We start from the raw sequence: 24,051 nt of genomic DNA, 5'->3' as shown, positions 1-24,051 counted from the left end.
AAATGAAAAAGTCCTTATTTCTAATAAAACATTTATTGTTGTCATATTGAATTTGCTCTCGATAGAAAGTATGAAGTGCTGAAGTAATTTCTTACTTTAAAGCTGGTTCTCATCCTATTTCCTCAAAGATCAGCGAAAACACTGCGAATTTACATTTCTTCATCGGAAGGTACGCAGGCGTTTCAGACGCACTCAAAGGCGGAGACGGCGGTTTAATAATGGAGCGCCAGGGGAACAGCGTGAGACAAATAAGATGAAAACAGTGAAAGATCCAGTTCATTTGCCTGTGTTTATTTGCACTAGACGTAGTTATATATGCGCCGCTCTAACACACCTGCTGAGTCAGTGCTGCAGGGTGAGAGGTTATAAATTATAGAGTGAGACCTCGGAGCACAATGTGATACATCTGAAACATTATGCCCGGTGGCATCTGATGCATGTACACAGTGATGACACTTACACACACTCACTGAGTCCTGGGAGGAAACTGATGAGCCTCCACGCCATCTTAGACAAAAATCTGAACCCACACACACACAGGCACGCCCACATATGCATCGAATAAGAATGTGTTCCATTTGGTTCAGACGTGATGCAGAAATGTTGCATCTTCTCAAACAAACAGTCTGATACATGAAAAGTAGAATACCTCCATCAGGGAGCAAAGTAAACATCAGTTTAGTCACTTTAGTATGTTTATTTATCAAACTGCATGTTCATTCTGATGTAAAGGTTTAGCCTGTTGCAATAATCAATTAGTCAATTAATTGCATCATAAATTAAACCATTGTGATGGTTAATATTTTCTGTAGGCCAATTTAGTTTAGAGAAGCATCATAGACCATCATATTACTGGTTTTGGTTGCATGTGGTTTTTATTTCCTTTTTAATTGTTTTTGGATTTTGTTTTATATTTGGATATTCAAAATGTCTTCCAGTTGCAGTGCAGAGTGTTCTTTAAACAATTAAAGTTTAGTTTAATAGTCTTTGAGAGGGTCAACTTGCGCTATTATGCCAAAATCAATATATTTCTTGAAAATGGTCTCAAAACAAATATTACCGTTTAGCGCAATAATTTCTGGGACAATTTATCTTTGAGTAAAAATTGTTATTGAGACAGGTATAGAAAATGTTTTTGAAGAGTATTTTGGACTAAATTCTGGGGATTTTTTGGCATTATTAGTCGCTTGACAGTTTGGTGGGCTAGAGGGCGCTACACCTGGTTTTACATACATCAAATAGCAAAAGCCATTAATGCTCCACTTGTGGAAGTAAATCTGTTTTCCATTTGTCCTACAGCTGGACAGGAGACATTGAAGGGTTGGAAGAAGTTGTACATCAGCAATTATTTATTTCATTTAATACAGAACTGTTTGTTTTATGACAACCACATTAGTGTATACAGCCAAAAACTACCAGAGTTATCAATAATCATAAAAAAGGTTCAGATAGTGAGCTGGTGCTCTGGTATTCTTTGACTATGACCTTTGACACCAATTCTTGCGAATCGGGAATATTCTTCAGTGTACAATATTCTTAGTTGTCTTTCTGTGTTTCTCACTGAATCAGCTTTTTCTTTTGTTAGCTCTAAGTCTGAAGGTTAGCATTCCTCACGGCGTTCCAGTGGAGTTTCTGATTAATTCTGATTCTCATTATTACCTAAATGTAGAGTTTTGCAGATTTTGCTGCTTCAATTTTTGATGAAGGTTCCCGTTGTTGATATTGTGCTTTGGGATCCTTATCTCAGGGTTGGTTGGCCCTAGATTGTCTGAGGCCTGCAGCAGTATTTAGTTTGCAAATTTTTTGAGGGAACATAACTAATAACATGAACCTTGAGAGAGTGGGTCTTACTGAATGAATGTCGATTTTGTGAATTTCTTCTGTTTTTCACCACTGACTTCTCTTCAAGAAAAAAAATAAATAAAAATTCTGTCAGGATAAAAGCTGAGAAACGAAAGTGAAACAGAAGAAATTCAAACTGTGGAAAGAGGCATAAACACAGAAAAGGTTATCATTTAGAAAATAATAAAGAAATGGACGTAGCAAGGTGAAGAATTTGTCAATTCATCAATAGAATAAGAGGGTGATTGAAGCTTTGAGAAATAAACAGACTTTAAGGCAACAGGATGTTATCCTTTGCAGCACTTCTGTGTTGTATTCAGGTTTGTAAACTGCAGGATGCCTCTCATGAAATCATCCCAGCAGCTGAGGATTTTCTCTGTTGATTTGAAGCGAGAGTTTCCGCTGCTTTCACTCTAATTATCAAAGGCTGTGACAGTTTTCCAGCTGAATAACTGAAGTGTTGCTGCAGTTTCAGTCCAAATGAAATCAACAAAACAAGAACAAGAAAGTCTTTCATTTAAAAACAATGCGATTCTAGATTCCGTCATTCTGAGAATACCTGTCCATCTTACGGGTTGAGCAGTCATTGCATCACTGCCCAAAGAGTTGAAGTGACTCACGTGTTTTGCAGATTTTACCACTTGAGTTGCTTTTTGTTTCTCTGCTCACAGTTCACATAGTCGACGCTGTTAAAAATGATGCTCCTTGTTTCCAATTCAACAAACACTGTGGTAAATAATACAAAAAAACTCTACATCCTTTAAAAATATATGTTTAACTACTAACAGTGAGTCATTTTAATTGCTACTTTCGGATTGTATTTTTAAAGCTGCAGCTGTGATGTGGAAACCAACCACTTCTGGTTTCCATAGGAACCACTCCTTATTTCGATCTTCTTCAGATGGTTCTCACATAGACTAAATCCCAACAGAGACTGGATTTCCTACCGCAACTGAAGAAGTAAAACTTTCATAAGCAGCTGGTCATCTTCTACACTGTCATTATTATTCATTCTGATCTTTGTTTGTCCATCACTGTGTGGTTTTAGATCATCCACAAAACAGGACAGGTCCAAACTGCAACGACCAATCAGGTCTGCAGAAAGCCTGGGATAGGAGGCTTTCTGCATCTACGTGAAGGTCGCAGGACTGACCTTCCCTCCATCCAGGACTTGTACAGGTCAAGGGAAGCTTCTCTGCAGACCCCACACATCCTGGACACAAACTGTTTAGACTTTTATCTTGAGCCAGGGATGGGAGGCTGCATCTACATGACTGTCAGTTTATGAGTGGAGTTGGTTAGGGAGTTACCCAATAGCTGTGTGATTCGCAATTATTTGTTGATGACTTTAAAAAATTGTCACCAGTAGCTGCATTTTTATTAGAAATGTTAATTTTTTTGTTAATATTCTGCTAATATTGAAAACCGTAATTTCTCACTTATGGTTTACATTTAATAAAAAACACAATTAAAATTACATGTGAATACACTTGTTCACCCAATAAGTCATTAAAGACATGCCGTGCCATCATCCTCCAACTACTTGCTGTTGTCTTCTCCTTCGTGGTTTGCACCAGCGGCAACATCCAGCTGTGATCCTGTGAAAAAAAGTGTTTCCATTGCAGTTTTGCAGAATAAACTAATTTCGATGAGGCCAAGAAAACTAGCTCATCCAAAACCTTTTATCGACAAACAAGAGTTGGCGAGTTTCCATTGAGCAAACTCACTCAAAATATCAAATTGCGTAATTAAACTGTTAATGGAAATGCAGCTGGTGTTAATGTGAAATGCTGTAGTATCTCAGTAGCAATCGACACATATCTGCATTCCCTAATAATATCAGGGGGTTAACCTGTCTGTCATCAATTTCACCAGGAAAGATTCAGTAGAATCATTTGTCTAGTGAGAGGCAAAGAGACACGAAAACATTTTTGTATTTTTACTGATCACTATGAGAAAGTCAGGATCTGGAATGTAAACGTGTTTTTTCTTTCTTTTTCATTTTTCTAATTTGTAGCTCTGATGTACAATATAATGATTTTAGAAACCCTATGAGTGACTTCCTCCTCATCACTGAACACTCTGCCAGGTCTAAATGATAGTATTTAAATAGCACCCAAATAAACTCTACTTCTCTCACTCTCACACCAATCTGTCTGTGTGCACATTTCAGAGGTGTCTGCTTCTCACCAACTGAGAATCCCACCATGGACACCAATCAATTTGCAAAAATCTCTGAGCAAAGTTTATTTTTTCTTTGCTTATTTGCATGGATAATGTGAGCTGCTTGGTGAGATTCTTTGTATTGCAGCCAGACTGGTGACAGGACACCATGGAGGACCAAAAGCATTCCAATAAATGACTTGTATCGACGCCAGGCAGGTGTGGGGATGGTTAGGCTGGCAGGACGCCAGCGCAGTCCAAGGCAGCAACAACCAAGTCCCAGTTGCTCTGTGGGGTTTGTCCGCACCGGATTTCACACCAAGAGCTAAGATTTTGAGAAAACTCACCACCTGCATGAGGTGCTACTGCCGGCACCATGACCCAGTGCTGTAAGCATATGCAATGCCATCATTCCTGATAAACACCATCTTGCCTTCGTCAAAGCCGAAGGGGAACCCTGTCGACAGCAAAGGACAGGGTCAGGTCTCCTCTGTGCGGGCCGGCCTGCAGAGGCAGCTGAGCCACATTATTACAACATCACTTCGACCAGACATAGCTGTAATATCTGAGGCAGCAAAACAGCTGATTGTGCTCAAGCTCACTGTGCATTGAGATGAGCTGATGGAAGAGGAAAATGAAAGAAAATGAGCAAAGTACCACCTGCATGTCTGCAAATCACGTCAGTAGAAACACAGAGTTATCTCCGAAGGTGACATATACTGTACTTATAGCAACAAAAAAATTTTACCTATGACTTGATGGTTTTAGTGTAACTACACAGTATTTGTAGCAAACGGATGCAAAACAAACCCAATGTTGAAAAAAAATTGCATGACCGACCAACACAAACAGATGCATAATCATACAGCCGTATGTTTTTGAAAAGCAGAAGTGGAACATCCTGCACAACCGACAAAAAAGCAACAAAACAATTGTTTTGTTAGTGCTGTTGAACAGACATACAGCAGTATAACCAGGTGACCAAATGGGCCGGAGCTCATCTTGGGTTGCTAGGTGATGGGGTGGGCTTCACAAGCGTTGCTAAGTAACAGAGTAGGTTTCACTAGTGTTCATAGGTGATGGGGTAGGATTTGCTGGTGTTGCTAGGTGAGGGGCACTGCATGCTGATTTGTGACTTTACATTCTAGAAGGTTTCAACAGGAGTCATTTTCCAGATACCAAAAATACATTTTGAATGGACTGTCGTGAATTCCTTGAGATTAGGGCATGGTGTGTTGATTTTTGAAGTTTTTATTAGCCTGCTTAATGTTATTGAACAGTTTATATTTAAGTGATTTTACAGCTAAGGCCTAGGTAGGTCCAGTTAAAATGAACCACACACATGGTAGTTTATGTTTAAGTTATAATGTAATAGGATTTTTATAGAAGATTGGGTTGATTTGGACAGCTATACAGCTAATGGAAATTCTAATTTGAAAGCTTCCTTTTCCATTAACTCTATTTGATATTACAATATGTTTGATGATCTGAAACCATTAAGTGTGACAACAGAACATATCTATAAGGTAGCAGCCTGTGTACCTCATGACATGTAAATGGGTTCATTCTGTCAAACTGCTTATTGCAGTGTTAGAATATTTAAAAGAACTCATTTTCATGGATTCTGTCTAAATGACATTTGCCATTTTGGGAATTTGTGGCCAGAAGAAAATTTCAAAAGTGAAAAGCAGCAGGTTAGTCAGTTAATGAAAATCCATCATTCAATTTCTGCACCTACTTTAACAGTAAATACATTGTGATGGAAAACGCCTCACGGAGGGTTTTAATGAAAAGATGAGTGGTTCTAATTAAACAACTCCTCCATTCTGTTAGTTTATTCCACAGAGAAAGTTGGCAGGGAGAAAAAAAGTCAATTAAATCTGTGGTTAATCGAAGCCAACATGTGTCCTCTGATGTCACAGTGCGGTGTTTTAATCCTCGTCAGTGATCCGCAGCTCATGAATCACACTTCTGCACTTGTCTTCAGAAGTGACAGTAACTGCCAGCTCAATCTCCCGCCAGCACTTCTAAAACCTCCCATAATGTTTCTTTCCTTCTTAACCAGTCACCCTGATTCTTGCTTTCCTTTCCTTGCATCCCCACTTCTTTTCATCCCAAATTTTCCCTCCAGTTTGCCCTACATTTCACAGCACGTGGAAATGAGGTGGAACTGTGGTGTGGTATTTAGCGCGTCACCTGGCAGAAAGGCGTTTTTGCGTTCTCCCTGAACATACCAGAGTTTCCTCCCTCACTCCAAAGGTTAATTTGAGTCTCTACTGGCCGTGAGGGTGAGCGTGCACGCCATTCTGTCTCACAGCGATAGCCTCGTGGATCAGGGAAGGTTTGTCTTCTGGAAAGTCGAGGCACGCTTTAATCCTGCAGCAAGTTAAAGAGAGATTACAAGACTTCTCTAAATGTTGACCAATTAGGATAGCAGCTAAACACACTCAGGCATGCTAATTACAATGAACTTTGGGAGTAAGTAAACAGGACTAGAGACAGTAATTAGTTCAGCTAATTAGTTGAATAAGTTATGTCATGATTAGCTTAAATAGTCTTGAAGTAGTTTTTAGTGCATGTGTAACATAAACAAGCAAGTTTTTGTTTGGATGTTCTGAGTGTCAAGCAACAGTATATTTTCATAAAATGAGTAAATTATCATGATGATTCCGCACAAATATGGAGATATTCCTTATCAAATGGCATAAAAGTCAGAAATATATATTCAATGACTTTACAGCATTTTTAGGTAATAAACCAGAAGAAAGGATTTTACCACCTGAGCTATGAATATATGCAGTCGAAACAGATTGATCCAAAATATTGATACCAAATCAGTTTCAGTATCGGATCAAATTTTAAAGTTTTCATTTTAATAGTAAGATCAATAAATTAATTTAAGAGTCCCTCTTAAAATGTATTTTGTATTTGTATTGTAGTTTCTCAACTCTGCCTACAAAAAGATGTTTTGATTTGCTCTGAAATTATAATTGTAGTTTATAATTAGTTTGGGAAGAAATGTCCTCAAACTTGTTTTGTTTTTCTATTCCTCCTGTTTATCATGTTATTAGGTATTTTGTAGATGCCAATCAACTTTGTCCAAATTCTTAACTAGGATTTAACAATAATTATTAAACCACAAATACATCTAGTGGTAGAAGTTTGATAATAGAACAAATGTAAATACCCTTTGGTATTGGTATCAGTATCAGTATCGGTGATATGGATCCTGTATTTTCTTGATATCATATTATCACCAAGATTTGCAGTATCACACACTTCTGATATGCAGCTCCTCCAGAGATGACATCTTGTTAGACTTACAGTAGAGATATAACGTTTTTGGATAACAGGTTTATCAAGGCATGTTCAGTTGTTTCTAACCTAAACCTTCTTTAAGTTTCTTAACCCTCCTGTTATGTTCGTTTCTAGGGTACAGCAAAAATGTTCGTGGGTCAATTAGACCCAGGGAGTGTTTAATCATGCAGTAGTGTCAGAAACCAAAAAATTCCTCCAAAACATTTTTGTATCTGATTATTAACTCCAATACTAACCATTTCAATCAATATTTGTGCAATGATGTTTTATTATTTCTCAGAAATTAAGGATCAATGACGACAACCTGCTCATTTACTCATTTGGACATAAAAAATGGAATTTAGATTTTTAATGTCCACTGAAAAAAACCTAGACACAAAAAAACAATAATTTCCTTGAAGTTGACCTTTGGTAAATTATTTTATATTATACTTTTTTTTTTTACCAAAGGGTGATCTTTATAATTGAACTTGAGACACACATACTGTTCTGGGTCAAATTGACCCGCTGATTAAAATCAAGATAAATGAGTCATGCAGAGAGTATTTATGTTTTCATCCACTTCTGCTGAGTGTCCACTCAGAGTGGGTGGAGTTTGTCCACAGGAACAGAAAAGATTCCCTTCAAAGGTTGTGTGAACACCTGCTTTCTCGCAGTTTCCTAGTGTAGTAAAGAGAATAGTGAGAAAGTGGGCTTGTGTGTGTGTGGTTGCGTGTGTGTGTGTGAGAGTGTGTGTGTGGTGAAATATGCTTCATAACTGCAAGGAAACATATAGAATTGGACATTTTAAAATCTTTTTTTGCACTTTAACCTGACTGCCGGGTCAAATTGACCCGAACAGTATCGATGTAAAAAGTAGACCTAGGGTTTGGTACAAATGTGTAAAATGAATAAATTTTCAACTTATGTCTAGAGTGCACCTATTAAGACAAATAGAAAACGTTTCATGCAAAAAAAATGCTTCGATTTTTTTTTTTTAATTTGTAAATTTTAAAACGGGTCAATTTGACCCGGAACATAACAGGAGGGTTCTGCCTGACCTGCTGCTGTGCTCCTTGGTTTACCTGATGCTGTTTGTTCACTGATGTTCTCTTAACAAACATCTGAGGTATTTAGAGAACAAATGAATTTAAACTGAAATTAATCACATACTGTGTTGCTCTTCATGGAATTTGTAAAGGCAGCTGGTTGCCCTGTGGTTGACTCAGGGATGTAACGAATCAGACCTCCAGAAAAGGTTAACCAAGTGCAAGACTATCTATCAGCAGCTTCTTCTCAGGCTTGGCCTTCAGGTCAGACTGTACAGCAGACAGTTAGATGAATAACTGGGGGAACAAACAGGAAGTAATGTGGAAACAAGACGTAAAAAATTACTTGAAATATGCGATTGCCCGCATATTTCAGCGCCCTGAAATAGATCCTCTTCAAAGACTTGAACCTCAGCAGACCTTAACACTGAGTTGTTGCTGTAGAGGAAAAGAGTATGTTGGATTACAGAGGATCGTTTCCCCCACAGGAAACAAATAGAGGGGAAAACCATACGCCGGAAACCAGAAACATCATCACAGAATGAGAAAAATCTGGAGGCGGAGAAAGTCGATGTAAACACAGATTTTTATCATGTCTCCTATGACAAGGGGTGTCAGAGTAAAAATAGATACATAAATCATCGTTTTTAAGAGTTCTAGTTGTAAAACATTTGGAATAACCATGTATGATAACACTTCTACAGCACAAAATTGGCTGTTTTGTGCTGGTCTATTACACAAGATCCCAATAAACCACCTAAATATTTGGATGAAAGGTTATAATGTGACAAAATGTATCTATTTGTCTTGATTTTGACTCAGAGCTTGATAAGCCACCCTCTTCTTTAAATTCATCTGCAAAGAGGCAAAAGAAAGAGATTTGCTTCCATCCTAATAGATTTGATTGAGTTAAATTTCTCACTCCAGCACATGCAGCTGATGAACAGGTCATTCCAGTGGAGTCTATGAGCTAAACAAATATAATATTCTCTTTTTTTATTATGTCAGGCCAGGCTCTCCTCCCTAGTATTTACTTTAAGGTTTTTTCTTATTATCTGATAGTGATGGGGTTATAATTACAGGCCCTTAGAACTCACTTCACAGAGAAGTCTGCTGTTTGATCAGGACTGCTACAGCGCTTTAGTGCAAACTGAATAATAAGGTTACCATTAATAATAAGGATTAAATCTATTTTTAAAACAGTTTCTGTATATAAAGGCATCATGCAGGGCTGGGTGAGGACAGCATAAATATTAAATCCTAACATAGTAGATATAATTTACCGTTATACCTAAAAACAAAGTGAATGTTGTGAAAAAGTGAAATTGTTTTTGACACTCATTTCAGAAAGTAAAACTCGTATAAACATAGAGTGAAATATTTCAAGGCCTCATTTGTAATTTTGATGTTTTTTTGTTTTTTTTTTTACAGAAAGTGAAGGTGGATTTCAATCATCAAATTGCGATGAAACAAAAGTGTGAATAATCATTTCCTGTCCAGAATGACAATGGAGCTTAGCTTGAGAATATTTATCTGCTGATAAAAACAACAAGGTCCCAAAGATCTTATTTGTGTATCTAAATTGAAACCAGCATCAACATTTATGCCAAGGTTCTAACAGGATTGAGACTCAACCTTGGTTGAGTTTTGAGGCCTCTGCTGGATGAGGGGCAGATCAGAAGTAGCTATAAATGACAGTCTGTCAGACAAGTATGCTGAAAACCAGTCCAAGGCAGATCCTGATACAGCGACACCTGAACCTATCAACTGTGGTTAGATACAGTTGAGTTTAGGGCTGTTGTAAACAAATATTTAAGTAATCGAGTAATCTATCGATTATTCTTACGATTAATTGAGTAATCGGATAAAAACAAATTGATAAAATAAAAATTTGGTAAATCTAGCATAACACCAGTGTTACTATTGGATATCAACATCAGTCCAATTTTTCATATTTAAGCATCCCTAACAATTACTTTTTTGTAGTTTAGAAAATTAACCTCTAACAATAATAGCTCACTTTCTAAGTTAACCTGAAGACAATGTATACAAAACTCTGAAATTATATTCAAGTTAATAATAAAGAGGCAAGCTCACAAATACACACATAAAAAATGTCTATACTCCAGCGAAGATGTATTCATCTTCGAATGAACAAACGTAAGATGGGGAATTTGAGGGAGGAAATAGACCAAGGGACAAACGGTAAGTCCGGGGGAGACAGATGAATGAACAAACATAAGAAACAAACATATTTCTATTCAGGATGCGGCATATACACTTATTTCATTTTTGTAGCATTGACTTTACATGCTTTAGCTCATGATGACATATGAAGTGGAAAAAGTGACACATGTCATAGTTATGACAAAGAACCAGTCTTGTTTTCTGTTAGCTTTTGGCATATTTCCTTAACTCTGAAGACTGTAAAAGAAAACTGCAATAAATAAACTGACTACTCAGTAATCTGGTGGTTTTAACTGAAGCAATAAAAGCAGGCAAAGACAATACCATTGAATACAAACAATAGTTTACCAAACTACTAAATACCTGCCAGTAAACAAATTCTGTGCTGCAGCAGGACATCAATGTTGACACCAGCTGTTGGTATTCACTCCTGCGTGACGTCAACTAAGCTTGTAATAGTGCTCCATCCTTTCTGCTCCTATCAAGTGAACAGATTCAACACATTCTCAAACCCAGGTCCCAGGATACAGACTGACGGTTGCTGTTGCAGTTAACAATACGTTAATACGCTGATGTTCATTTCAGTCACCACTTCTGAAAAGTTGTGGATCAACAACGTGATAGGTGACTAAAATCCAAAAACACTGGAGTCACTTTTAGATGAGTTGTTGGATACTTGTCAAACTTTCTCCTTTGAAATTTAAGTTAGCCCACCTCCCCTCAAACCATTTATTATCCATCTCTATAGTAGAAGAGGAAAAGGGAACAATTCCTAACAGAACGGCATTTCAGTCTTCGTTTGGCCAAACGAAGACTGAAAATCAACCAAAGTAACATCTATGCAAAGTCATTGGGGCCACTGGTGCCTATCAAGAGACAGGGTATACCCTGGTCAGGTTGCCAGTCTATTACAGAGCAAGTCGCCTAGAATTAGAGCCAAAATTATTCATTACCCAAGACTGAACCAAGATTTAGCTTAAAAAAACTTGGTTGACTTTGGCTCCCACATTCTTATTTTGAAGGTAGTCAGCATGCAGTCACATGGTTGCGAACTGTTCGTATTGACACACACCAGTCATAATGATGCAGACCACCAGGGGACCCCTCTCCCATTTCAGTATGCATCACTCTCAGACTCGCCAGGGTTCCCACTCCCCACCTGAATCCTCTGTTTTGTATTTACGAAACAACCACAGAGAGAGACTCATTCCATGGAGGTGGCCATTGCAATTTCCATCTAGTAGTTTTTAGACATTTGTTAGTGTTTAGCCCTAAATGCAGACAATGTGACAAACCTAAGGTAGTTTCAGGACACATCTGGAGAACCACACTAAGAGGCAAGGAGCTCCAGCTGTAACCTTTAAGGAGCACCTGGTGGAGGAGTGACATTCAGCTCCATCCCTTATGTCTCATGCTTTATCTAGTGCTTTCTGCTAAGTGTATGTATGTGTGTCTCTGTGTATCAGTGTGTTTCAGACCGAGGATGAGAGGGAAGTGCTGTGGCTTGGGTTGTCAATCCCATGGTTTGCCGAGAGCGAGCGACCTCTTACCTGACCATTCTGCAAAGGGTCTAGTGTCTTTCTCTTTCACATCCTTCCTCTCTCTTGCTTACAGCGGTGCAGGTTTCTTGTGGAAAAGTTGAAATTGTGCTTCATCATCTCCATTTCCTCTGGCTGCCTCTGCTCTCCAAATCTCCATGTTGGGGGAAATAACATGGATTTATGGGTGGGGCACTAACAATATCCTTGGTTATTGCCAGAAGCAAATAAATAAATCACTGCAGCGAGATGCTTAATCTTCGCTGCCTGGTCTCATGAAAATTGAGCGTGAGTGAGTTTATTTCTGTATGTCGGGGTGTGTGCACAGTCATTTGTGCCACCCATCAGTGTGTTTGTGCATTTTATTTGTATTTGCTATGAGCCAGCTTCTCTAATACTTGGCCTTGTGGAATTTATTTGGTGCATTGCTGTTGGCCTGATCAACCCACTGAAATGCGGGCAGGTATAAAACTCAGTAGCTCTCAACAAAATGTGATTCTGTGAGGGGAAAAAAACACAGATCTTCTTTCCTACCCCATTCATGTGTGGATTAAGACATGGTGTGGAATCTGAGTCTTGTTGGATAAACTAATGTTCATCCTCCTTGGATGGATTTAATGTTGTCATTACATACAAGCACAAAGCAGGAAGGAGCATCGTCGTAACAAAAGCCATAACGACGGAAATGGTATGTGCAGGGTGAATGTATGCAGCCATTTAATAAGATGACGTTTGTGTGTTGTACTATAGCCATGGAAACATAAATGTATTTTGTCATGATGGTTAATCTTAAGGGTTGAAGGATGAGAACTCTATGGTTTTAATTTTTTTTACAAGCATTTGACTTCACAACCCCTTCAGCTGAAAACTTTCTTATGATTATATGAAAAACATGACCAACATACCTTTGCAAATAAAGCAGCAACTCCGCCATGACGCACGTCAAAACAAATACACTTTAACTTCTGAGTTAGTGTATTTGTTTTGATGTCAAAAACAGCCAATTGCCTGATTCTTGGGTTTATTTAATTGATTTCACTGTGAAATCGTCACAAGGTGCTGTGAGGTTAGCTGCACAAAGAGACAAGGATGAAAACTAAAGTGGTCATTTTATCTTAAACCCTTTGAGGAAAGAAGATAACCTTGTGATGTATGGCAGCTGTCAGTAATAAGGACTGACAACCCTTACTGTAATCGTTGATTCACAAGATACGAAAATTAGCATTCATTTATGTAAGTAAGGTTATTAGTAAGATGCAGTCATATATTACATTACAGAGAAGGTACAAGTCTTACCATTAAGCATGGAGAAAATGCCTCACCATCATGTAGCCTAGCATGGATGAAATGTTATTTTCTCTGGCTCCTTCTTGCTCAGCCTCCTTTAGTGGTTGGACTGCTGATAAAACACATTTTTGGTAAGTATGCATGATTTGGTGCAAGGGGAAATCATACTTATAACATAGTTCTATAAATCATGTAGGATTAATTGAGGCAGAGTCAGTAATTTGATCAAATCAATAAAGACGCCAGGAGGAAAAACGCACGTGTCGGCATTTAAGCTAGCTACTTCCAACTATTGTAAATGCCACCGTCTATGAGCCGAGCAAGATGAGCTACTTCCACAGGCAGGTTATCTCGACTTGAATATGAAGAAGCCATGGCTTTACTGGCAAAAACAACTTGGGAAATCAATCAGTCGGTTCAATCCATATTCTTGTCCCTTATTTCTGACGTTCAACATAAATTATCATAGTTGCGAAGTGTCAGTAGGGGGGTCATATACACTGCCTGGCCAAAAAAAAAAGTCGCCACCAAAAATGGTCCCACTCTCTAATATTTTGTTGGACCGCCTTTAGCTTTGATTACAGCCCGCATTCGCTGTGGCATTGTTTCAATAAGCTTCTGCAGTGTCACAAGATATATTTCCATCCAGTGTTGCATTAATCTTTCACCAAGATCTTGTATTGATGATGGGAGAGTCTGACCACTGCGCAAAGCCTTCTCCAGCACATCCCAAAGATTCTCAATGGGGTTAAAGTCTGGACTCTGTAGTGGCCAATCCATGTGTGAAAAAGATGTCTCATGCTCCCTGAACCACTCTTTCACAATGTGAGCCCGATGAATCCTGGCATTATCATCTTGGAATATGCCCGTTCCATTTGGGAAGACAAAATCCATTGATGGAATAACCTGGTCATTCAGTATATTCAGGTAGTCAGCTGACCTCATTCTTTGGGCACACAATGTTGCTGAACCTAGACCTGACCAACTGCAGCAACCCCAGATCATAGCACAGCCCCCACAGGCTTGTACAGTAGGCACTAGGCATGATGGGTGCATCACTTCACCTGCCTCTCTTCTTACCCTGATGCGCCCATCACTCTGGAACAGGGTAAATCTGGACTCATCAGACCACATGACCCTCTTCCATTCCTCCAGAGTCCAATCTTTATGCTCCCTAGCAAACTGAAGCCTTTTTTTCTGGTTAGCCTTACTGATTAGAGGTTTTCTTACGGCTACACAGCTGTTCAATCCCAACGCCTTGAGTTCCCTTCGCAGTGTGCGTGTGGAAATGCTTTTGCGTTCACAATTAAACATACTCCTGAGTTCTGCTGTTGTTTTTCTTCGATTTGATTTGACCAAACGTTTAAGTAATCGCCGATCACGATCATTCAGGATTTTTATCCGACCACATTTCTTCCTGGAAGACGATGGTTCCCCACCATCCTTCCAGTTTTTAATGATGCGTTGGACAGTTCTTAACCCAATTCTAGTAGTTTCTGCAATCTCCTTAGATGTTTTCTCTGCTTGATGCATGCCAATGATTTGACCCTTCTTAAACAGACTAACGTCTTTTCCACAACCACAGGATGTGTCTTTTGCCATGGTTGTTTAAGAAATGAGGAGTTACTCATTGCATCAGCTGGGGTTAAATAACTTGTTGCCAGCTGAAAGATAATCGCCTATGCAGTACTTATCCAATAGGAGGCTTGTACCTATTTGCTTAGTTAAATCCAGGTGGCGACTTTTTTTTGGCCAGGCAGTGTATTAAGTAAACTCACTCTGTGACATTAACAAAGGGGGTGAACATTTAAGCTATCACTTTTTATGCTACATACTTTTATTTAATTGTCATTTTTTAGTAGAATTATTTTACATTATTTTTTTTGTACAAAATTTTCTTTTATCATAATTGTTAGAACAACAAAAAGGCTTAACATTTTTTTTTTTTAAATCAAAACTGGTAAATACGTAGCCCAAAAGACTTGAAGCTGTATTTGCAGAAATAGGTTGTTCTACAAAAGATTAACTCTCCCTGTGAAAAATGTTTAAAACCATTTTTTTCTCCATCTCACAATTAAGCACCACCTTGTGTCAGTCTGACAATCCTTGTAAAATCCATTACAGAATCTTGTAACCAGTGAAATGTGACCAAATATGAGAAAGGGTGGGAATATTTTTGTATTACGGTACTTTTAAAATGAGACAAAATATTTGCTGCCAGCTGAAAAAAACTGTGACTAAATGCAGCAGCAGGAATGTTTTGTTGTGGAAAAATTCCCATTTTTCTCAGATGATTGTGCAGATTGATTAGGAAACATCACATGTCTCATCTTTACTGAGTAAGTGGGATCAGCTTTCATAAAGCAGGTAGAGTAACAGAACCCAGCAGGATGTGATTACCTGGCAGACGGCAAAGGATAACAACTGGTCATGTCAGACAGAATTATAGAAGTTCTGAAGAAGATCCAAGATCAAAAAAATGTTCACTCTGCATTAAATGGATGTATTTGCTAATAAAATAAATTTATGAAATGCTTTCAATTGTTCTTCTTAAAACCAAAATATTGCCCTAATTATATGCTGTGGGTGTTTCTAATCCATAAACCCACTCTTTTAGAAACCTACATTTTTAACTGAAAGTGTGTATTCATCAGATTCTACAGGAATTTTAATATAAACCATTTCATTCCTGATCTATAGATCTGCTACTACTTTTACTGCTGTTACACATGAACTACACAACTCCCCTTTTGTTCTGCATGTTGTTTCTAACCACTGCAGAGGCAGCAGCTCTGAACAATAACCCCATTGTTCCATAACACAAGTATGAGACAGACAACAAAAAGGCACCTTTGCACGCATACTGCTTTTTTAGCTCTGGGTAGATAAAAGGGTGCATCCACAGACCAGTTTAAAACGAGTAGGGGGTGTCATGCTAAAAACCAAACACAAAACAAAAGCTCTACAATGTTTGACGATTTTCAGATGATTCGTGTCTAATACACAACAAATCCTTTTTTTAATAAATACATTTCTCCACAGTCTCGAAGTTCTTTGGTTATGAACACTTTGTCTTGTTATAAAACTTCTACAGCGTTCTCTATGTGAATAAAAATATGCAGAAAATTCCTGCTTCTCATTCTAGATGTTTCACATATATCGAGCTACTTCAACATTTTCTCCTCCTTTGTCACTTCATACACGGACTGGCCAGCCAAACTTCTGTGCTGCTCCCAGGAAGGCTTGAAGAACTGAGGTTGTTGGTTATTATTGCTGGCAGCAAGCAACATTCATCACCACCATGAATCACAATTCTCCACTTCCATATACAAAGGTAAAGTCTTCATATAAAACTGTTGGGAAAATTTTGTAATATTCTCCATAAAGAGCTTGTTGTATCAATTTGTGATTGTGTCAATGTGCCCAAGTGCAAGTCGTAACCTCTTGTCTGTATTACATAAATGCCGATGACACGACACAATCCACAGCCTTCATTATTTCCATAGTCACAGTTGCTGTGAAATTGTATCCTAAACAGTACTTTAGTTGATCTACCAAAATGTTCTAAGATGGCTACCAGATGTGATCAAAGGAGGCCTATATCCAACTGTGTGAGTATTTTTTTCATTTACTAAGCACAGTATCATCTGCATACTGTCCAAAATGTCATCAATATTAGTAAATATTCCAGTTTGTTGAGCTCCTACTAAGAAGTTGTAAGAAGTTCACAGTGTCGCTCAAGGAAATCCAAATCAAATTGTGACGCATTAGTCTCAAAATGATCAGATATATTTGTTGGAATTGGTTGTAGAGATACTGCAGTAGGCTATGTTCACACGGCAACCTGAAGTGACCCAATTCCGATTATTTTGCCTGAATGCGACCTGAATCTGATCTATTCATGGCAGATCAAATTTTTTTAGAGTGCGACCCAGGCCACTTGGAAATCAGATACGCATGCAACCTTTTCAAATATGACCTAAATCTGAACGACCATTCTTCCGACCTGAGCATCATTGATACTCGACAAACATCACTATTCCACATCCCTATATGCGCAATCGGGAAGAAAAACAACAACCATGGTGAACGATAATGAGGATTAAGTTAATGTGCTGGCTCCGGTCGGGCAACAACTTCCAAATCGTAAGATACGCTTCACCATTACCATCCATGTTTACGTCCGCAAACATCGAGCTCTTCTTTTATATAAGAGGTTGGCAAAACACTCAGCACTCTCTTTATGTGTGGCATTATTGCATCCTCTGCTACGCACACAAGACACTTTCAGGTCATTTGCATTTCACACTGGAGATCTGCAGTGTTAACGAATATACCAAAAAAATCCGATTTGACAAAAAATCAAATTTTGTCACTGCAGGCTACAGTGTCAACGTAGCCTTAGAAGATGGCTATGCTGGTCATCCTTAGAACTAAAGCAAAAAGTACAGCTACTATTATTATCATTATTGGAGGGAGCAACTGTAAAACAGAACCTAAGTGTCACAGTGAAGCCCAATCAAATTGCATTTTAATGTATTAATTTTCACTTTCTTTTAGGTGACATTTCCATTGTGATGCTTTTTTTTAACAGTTTACATTTGTCAAGTGTCATAGTAATAAAGAAGATATTTTCAAAAGTGTGTACTTCGTAAAAGCATAAGATGGATAGAGAGTTATGGAATGTTTATCTCATGCAATGTCACATCTGATTCCTTGTCAACCAGGAATAAGTATAAGCTAATCTCCCATGGCCCACAGGAGGTTAGAGAATTTCTCAGACATGCATGAAAGAATCAAAGCAACACTACAAGGTATGATTTTGATGAGAGAAAAACATTAGAAAAAACATGATGTAAACCTGAAAAAAGACAATTGTACATAATGGTGCCTGTTTAAGATTTGGATCAGGACTGAAAATCCTTTTACTTCAGCTTCACAATTATGCACTACTTAGTGCTGGTTGATCTGTCATGCAAAATCTCAATACAATTCATTAAGATTTGTCTACATTGTGACAAAATATATATAAAAAAACCCAAATACTTCTGCCATTGACTGTATGTTCAAAATGATGGTGTGTCAGTTGTTGTCAGGAGTGATGAGTACCGCTGTGAGTGCATTTTGTCAGCACCTTATTTCTCATAGATCAGTGGTGAATACATGTGATTACATCATCTATCATCCTGTGCAAGTTGCATGGCCTTGCCTTGATACCCAGAACCCTTTCTTAACAAGCAGGGAGCGTTTTTCATGACCTCAAATTCCCAGAACGTTATTTCAGCACATTACCTGAACCAGCACATATTTATCAAAGGCTGCATTTCCTCATTAGGTGACAAGTTTGGGCTGCATCCAGATAAAATGTCTGTGTCACCCCTCTGAGTAATGCTGGGAAACTAAATATCGACAACACATCCGAGGAGAGAACGGGTCTCGGTCGGATCATTATAATTATCTGCCGAACAAGAAGAAATGTGTTCATTTGTGCTTGTCATAAGCATTCTGCCATTCACCCAGGATGTGAACTTTCTTAACGTTTCTGTAGAAAAAGCTGGCTGTGAAATCAGCTGGAAGCAGCAAATCAGGCACCATGAATGCAGTCACATGCGGATGACGTGGACGTTATAGAAGTTCTGAAGAAGATCCAAGATCAAAAATTGTTCACTCTGCATTAAATGGATGTCTTTGCTAATAAAAGAAATTTCTGAAATACTTTCATGCATGGCTCTTCACTGATACTGATGTCAGAGTTTATGGCTAAAACAGACCTTATGACTGATCAGCAGAGACTCAGTGAAGCTGCTGTGATCTGGTTGGTGAACATTTGATGCTGGCAGCTGAGATGCCTTATCAGTCAGTCCACTGCACACACTGTAAACAGGAAGTCTTCTGCAACAGATGACTGGTAGGCTTTACTTTACTTTCATCATATTAGTTTTGAAACTGACCCATTAAACAAGAGCTGTTTCTTGTGCTGTGCGAGTAATGCAGATGCATAGGGCCCTGTTATTTTCACTGATACAGGTTATATACAAAATTGATCAAGTTAAACTTGATACATTTTTTAATACAATCACCACATTTTTTAATACCAACCAACCATGAATAAAGCTCAGCTATAGTGGCAGCACCAATTATTGGGACCTGTCATACCAATGCATAGGAGAGCACTGCATTGCCTAGAACGTCCCTCAACATGCCAATGATGGCCCTCATGCTAACATTAGCCTTACAGCAAAAAATAAGGATTTTAGCTGTTTTTAAATTGTTAGCTATGTTTATAGTGAATGGAAGAAGTCAAGATGTTGGTGATTCTCCACATGCTACAGACACCATTTAAGCTATTTTTAGCTTATACACCAATTTTTGCATACTGAAGAGAGAAAGTCACTGTTAGTCAACATGACGCCTAGGCGTAAATTCAAACTGGTAGACTATTCATTTCACCTGCTCAACCAAAGAGGTCATCATGCGCCTTGATTCCAACCTATCAATGATGGTCTCCTCCTCCAATCATCAAGCGTCACTCCTTTGATAAGGTCCAGCCATTCATCTGCTTCCGCTCATTGACTGAGCTTCAACCTTCCTCCACCCCTCCTCCGCCTTCAGCTCGTGGCTTCTTCAATATCCATTCGGTCTTTGGCATCCTCTCCACCACCAGTGTCCAGCCCTAAAGGGGGGAAGACGTCTCTACACAGCGGCTCATTCTCTCTGACAACGGTTGCCAGCGCAACATCTTCCTCCTGGGGCCAAAGACATTCATTTGTCAATTAAACTTTCTAATACCTCTCTCTCTCTCTCTCTCTCTGTGTGTGTGAGTCTTCCCAGGTTGAAATGCTAGAAATAATCCACATCCTACTGGTAGTTTCACATGCTAGTTGCTCTACATGCTAGTGACAGCCCTAATGCTAATGTTAGCCTTACAGCTAAAATAAGTATTTTAGCTAACATTTGATATGTTAGCCTAATTTGGCATAATGAATGAAGAAAGTCAATGTACATCCACATGGGACTTGTGATACCCAACATGCCACTGACACCATTGTAGTTAGCCTTAGCAATGCTGCTAATTTTCAGTATCAGAACCATTGGTTGAGGTCAGAACAGAATGCTTTATTCCCACCAAGATGCACAGTTTGTCTGACCCCATTCAGATTTCTTCACAAATGTTTAGGATTATTTTTTACTTATTTTAGGTAATATAGCTGCAGTTAGTCAGCACAGTGCCTATCAGTGGTCACCGTCATCAACTAAATATTTCAATTGTGTCAGTAGAATTATTGAAATCCATTTATCTTTCTACTTTTTGTTATGACTAACTTTGTTCGCTCTCATATCTTAAAGTTGCTGACAAAATCACCGTAAGCTAAAGCTCATTAGTCCACTTGTGTAACATGAAAGAAAACGAAATAGAAATTAAATGTTAGGGCTCATGTTTAATTTACTGGCATATCAAGGGTTCTAAAAATTTAATTTAATATTATTTTTGGCAGGTACAGGAGGATATGCAGAAAACTGCATTTCTGCTTTTTATTAACCCTTTGCCTATTGTCTTGTGATTTCTGCCTTTCTGTTTATTCAAACTGAATTATACCAAATGGTAAAGTAAAACTTTCAGCTGAGCTTGACTGTTTTTGTATGCATGTGTCATTTGTTCCAGCACCTCAGGTGATTTTGGAAGCAGTTGTTCGGAGGAGCTAGGAGCTTTCCTTCAAGAAACTTCGAGGCAAAAAAAGATATTTGACTCCCCTCAGGCCCTCTGTCAGCCACGCACTCAACAATAAAAAAGCCAAATAATTACCGGGCCTAAGGAAGCAATGTGTCTGCAGTCCCCAGTGGCGCTCCGCACAGTGCCGACAGCCTGCAGGCCTGCTGCATGTTCAAACATGAAGAGACAAATTGGAGGAGTAAGTTTGTCAGGAAACTTCTCAAGAAAATGAGGAAGATGGTGACGTAGAGCTGTGAAGATAGATACACAGTCTTAGTTACATTTTTAAAGCTGTGACATACATCATTCTTAAGGATTTTGTGTCTTGGCAACCTGTTTTGTTTTTAATGCAAATGTACTGTGTATTTTCTTTTGTTACAGAAAATACAGACCTTCCTAGATTTAGTTTTTTGCACAGCTTGCACTTGATTTTTTCCAGACAGCTGCAGTCCTCTCTAAAGGGATAGTTTGTGTTTTTCAAGCAAAGTTCTTTGTGTTTTACAGGCACATAGTTACTTGGTTAGGCTATAAAATGGCACTAAGGTGGCTTCAGTTGTCATAATAATGCAACATATATAGAAAAATCTCTTTAAAAACTCTTGCTTTTTCTGAGCTCTTTCTGAGGAAGTCATCACAACATGGCTCCTCTATTAACCTTTTAACAATGTTTTTACCAGCATTTCTTTGACAAGTAGCTCCTATAATGAGCTCAGCAGATGCACAGTTCCACCAGGTGTTTGCTAATTGCTGCTGGCTAGTCTGAAGGAGCTGAGTCGGGGAGTCGTAAGGGAAGATGCTCTGTGAGGAGGAAGCTCTTAAGCTTGGAAACTTCAGCTCAGAGGAGGAGCTTTGTCTCCAAGGCGGTGCTAGGGCCACCAAGGCATCTTTCACAGCTGAATGGTGGCTGATTACAGGATTTTTCTGACTTCCTCACTTTGATGACCGCGGCTGGTGCAATACAAAAATGGCAACGTTTTATTGGTTCATAAAATAGTACATGCAGTGGTGTATTTTTTTCAGTGAAGTTGTGTGTAGATGATTGAACCCACATTGGTCTCAATCCCCCTCAGACTAGACTTTACCTTCAGCCTCCCAGACCAACTCATCTGCATTTCCACTAAACATCCAAAAAATTCTATCATCTGCAGAACACACAATATCTCCCCAAGCCTTTTAATCACAAATTCACATCAAAATATTAACACATGAAAGGAGCCGGCAGTTTCTGAACATCTCACATTTGTAGGGAGTTTGTTCCAGAACTGTGAGTCATAAAAACTCAGTGCTGCCTCCTCTTCTTTAGTTGTAGTCCTGGCAACACTGACTAAAATGTTCTGTGGTGATCTCTGGAGTCTAGATGGTTTGTATTTTAAATGCAACATTAAGATGTATAAATCCTAAGACTTCTCACTGCCTGAATAAGACTTTAAAATCTAAACTAAGAAGCAGAACAGCAATTGTTGGAAAACATTTTGGTCTTAATGGAGGCAGGTTGAATTTTACTTTTCAACGACGCAGCGTTAAACAGTCTCACTTTTCCTGGTGAGCTTCCATATTTCTATTTCTCGAGTTACTATGTGATGTGTGAAAACTATTTCATAATTTTACACAAAATTTTTAGAGATAGATCCAGTCAAATTAGCACCAGCCACACATATATCACATGTTACCTGATGTTTCTGTGTTACTGAGATAATTGTAGCTATTAAGCTTCTATTTTCACAAAAGGTAATATGCACTGAGCAGCCAGTGTCACCTTTAATTTGGGAAACAGACATTCTCTCTCTTTCCTGTTCGTCAACAGATTCACTCACCTGAAGGAGCAATCTATGCACTCTGAAGAACAATGGAAGAGACTCCCATAAGGCTGGCCCCTGGTCTCCCTGGCATGCTAATGCTGGCTAGTCATTAGCAAATATGCAAACTATTGATGGCGCCACATGCTGGGCTAAAACCCATGCGTCTCTTTCATGAGCTGAACTGTGGGGGTTCCAGCGGAGACAATAAGCTGTTAAACGTGGAGCTAAACAAGCAATGGCATCTTTTAATAACAGAAATACGTTCCTAGGCTGTGTTGAACGGAGCACTAGCCAGTGAGCTGCAAACAGCAAGAAAAACATTTGTAAACTTGTACAGCCTCTTTAAATTCTAAAATAACTCAATTCCAACTCAAAAGAGAACAAGAAATAGTAGATTTCTCACTTGGATTGTTTGTTAAACTAAGATGAAAATAGAAAAGCAAAGTGTGGATAAATCCAGGACAGCTTGCAATTAGCCTGTGGAAGCACCTTTTTCAGCAGGAACACTCAGTTATCATTTTCTGTGTGACTTAATCCATCCCTCAAATTGTTGTGGATGAATTTTGACCTAGACTTCTTTATACAATTGTCATAAAGGCCATCTATGGAGACGGATGATGGTCATGGAGCAAAGGATTTTGTACCTTTTGCGTTGCTTGTCTTTTTTTAAATTTAGTTTCACATTTCTCAATAGTTTCTTGTATTTCACACATTGTGATTTAGTTATCCTTGACGCTTTGTGTCCTTGGGATCATGTTTTTTTCTGTACCGAGAATGCATCATAGTTCAAAATCATAGTCTGCAAAATCACCAACAGAAGTAGCAAAACTCAACGACGATAAATCTGAAACCACGAGTTTCTGTTAAAAGAAAATCACTAAGTAGGTGAAATGTAACAAACATGACTGTTGAAGGTGAAATAAAATGTTGGGTAACACTTTATTTGAAGGGGTGTGTATAATACTTTCATGAACATAACATAACATCTGTAACGAACATGAAGGAGTCTTCATGAACGTCTGACTGTTGTCATGAAGTGTCATTCTGTAAATGATGACGCTTTTAGTGCAAAGTTGACACTTTGAATGCTACTTTTAGCACAACTTTGCATTAAAAGTGTCATTATTTACCGAATTACACTTTATGACAACAGTCATGAACATTCATGAAAACTCCTT

This window comes from Xiphophorus couchianus, chromosome 21 (genome assembly GCF_001444195.1).
Source record: "Xiphophorus couchianus chromosome 21, X_couchianus-1.0, whole genome shotgun sequence".
NCBI lineage: Eukaryota > Metazoa > Chordata > Actinopteri > Cyprinodontiformes > Poeciliidae > Xiphophorus > Xiphophorus couchianus.
The sequence above is the reverse complement of the archived record's forward strand: the minus strand, read 5'-3'. Positions refer to the sequence as shown.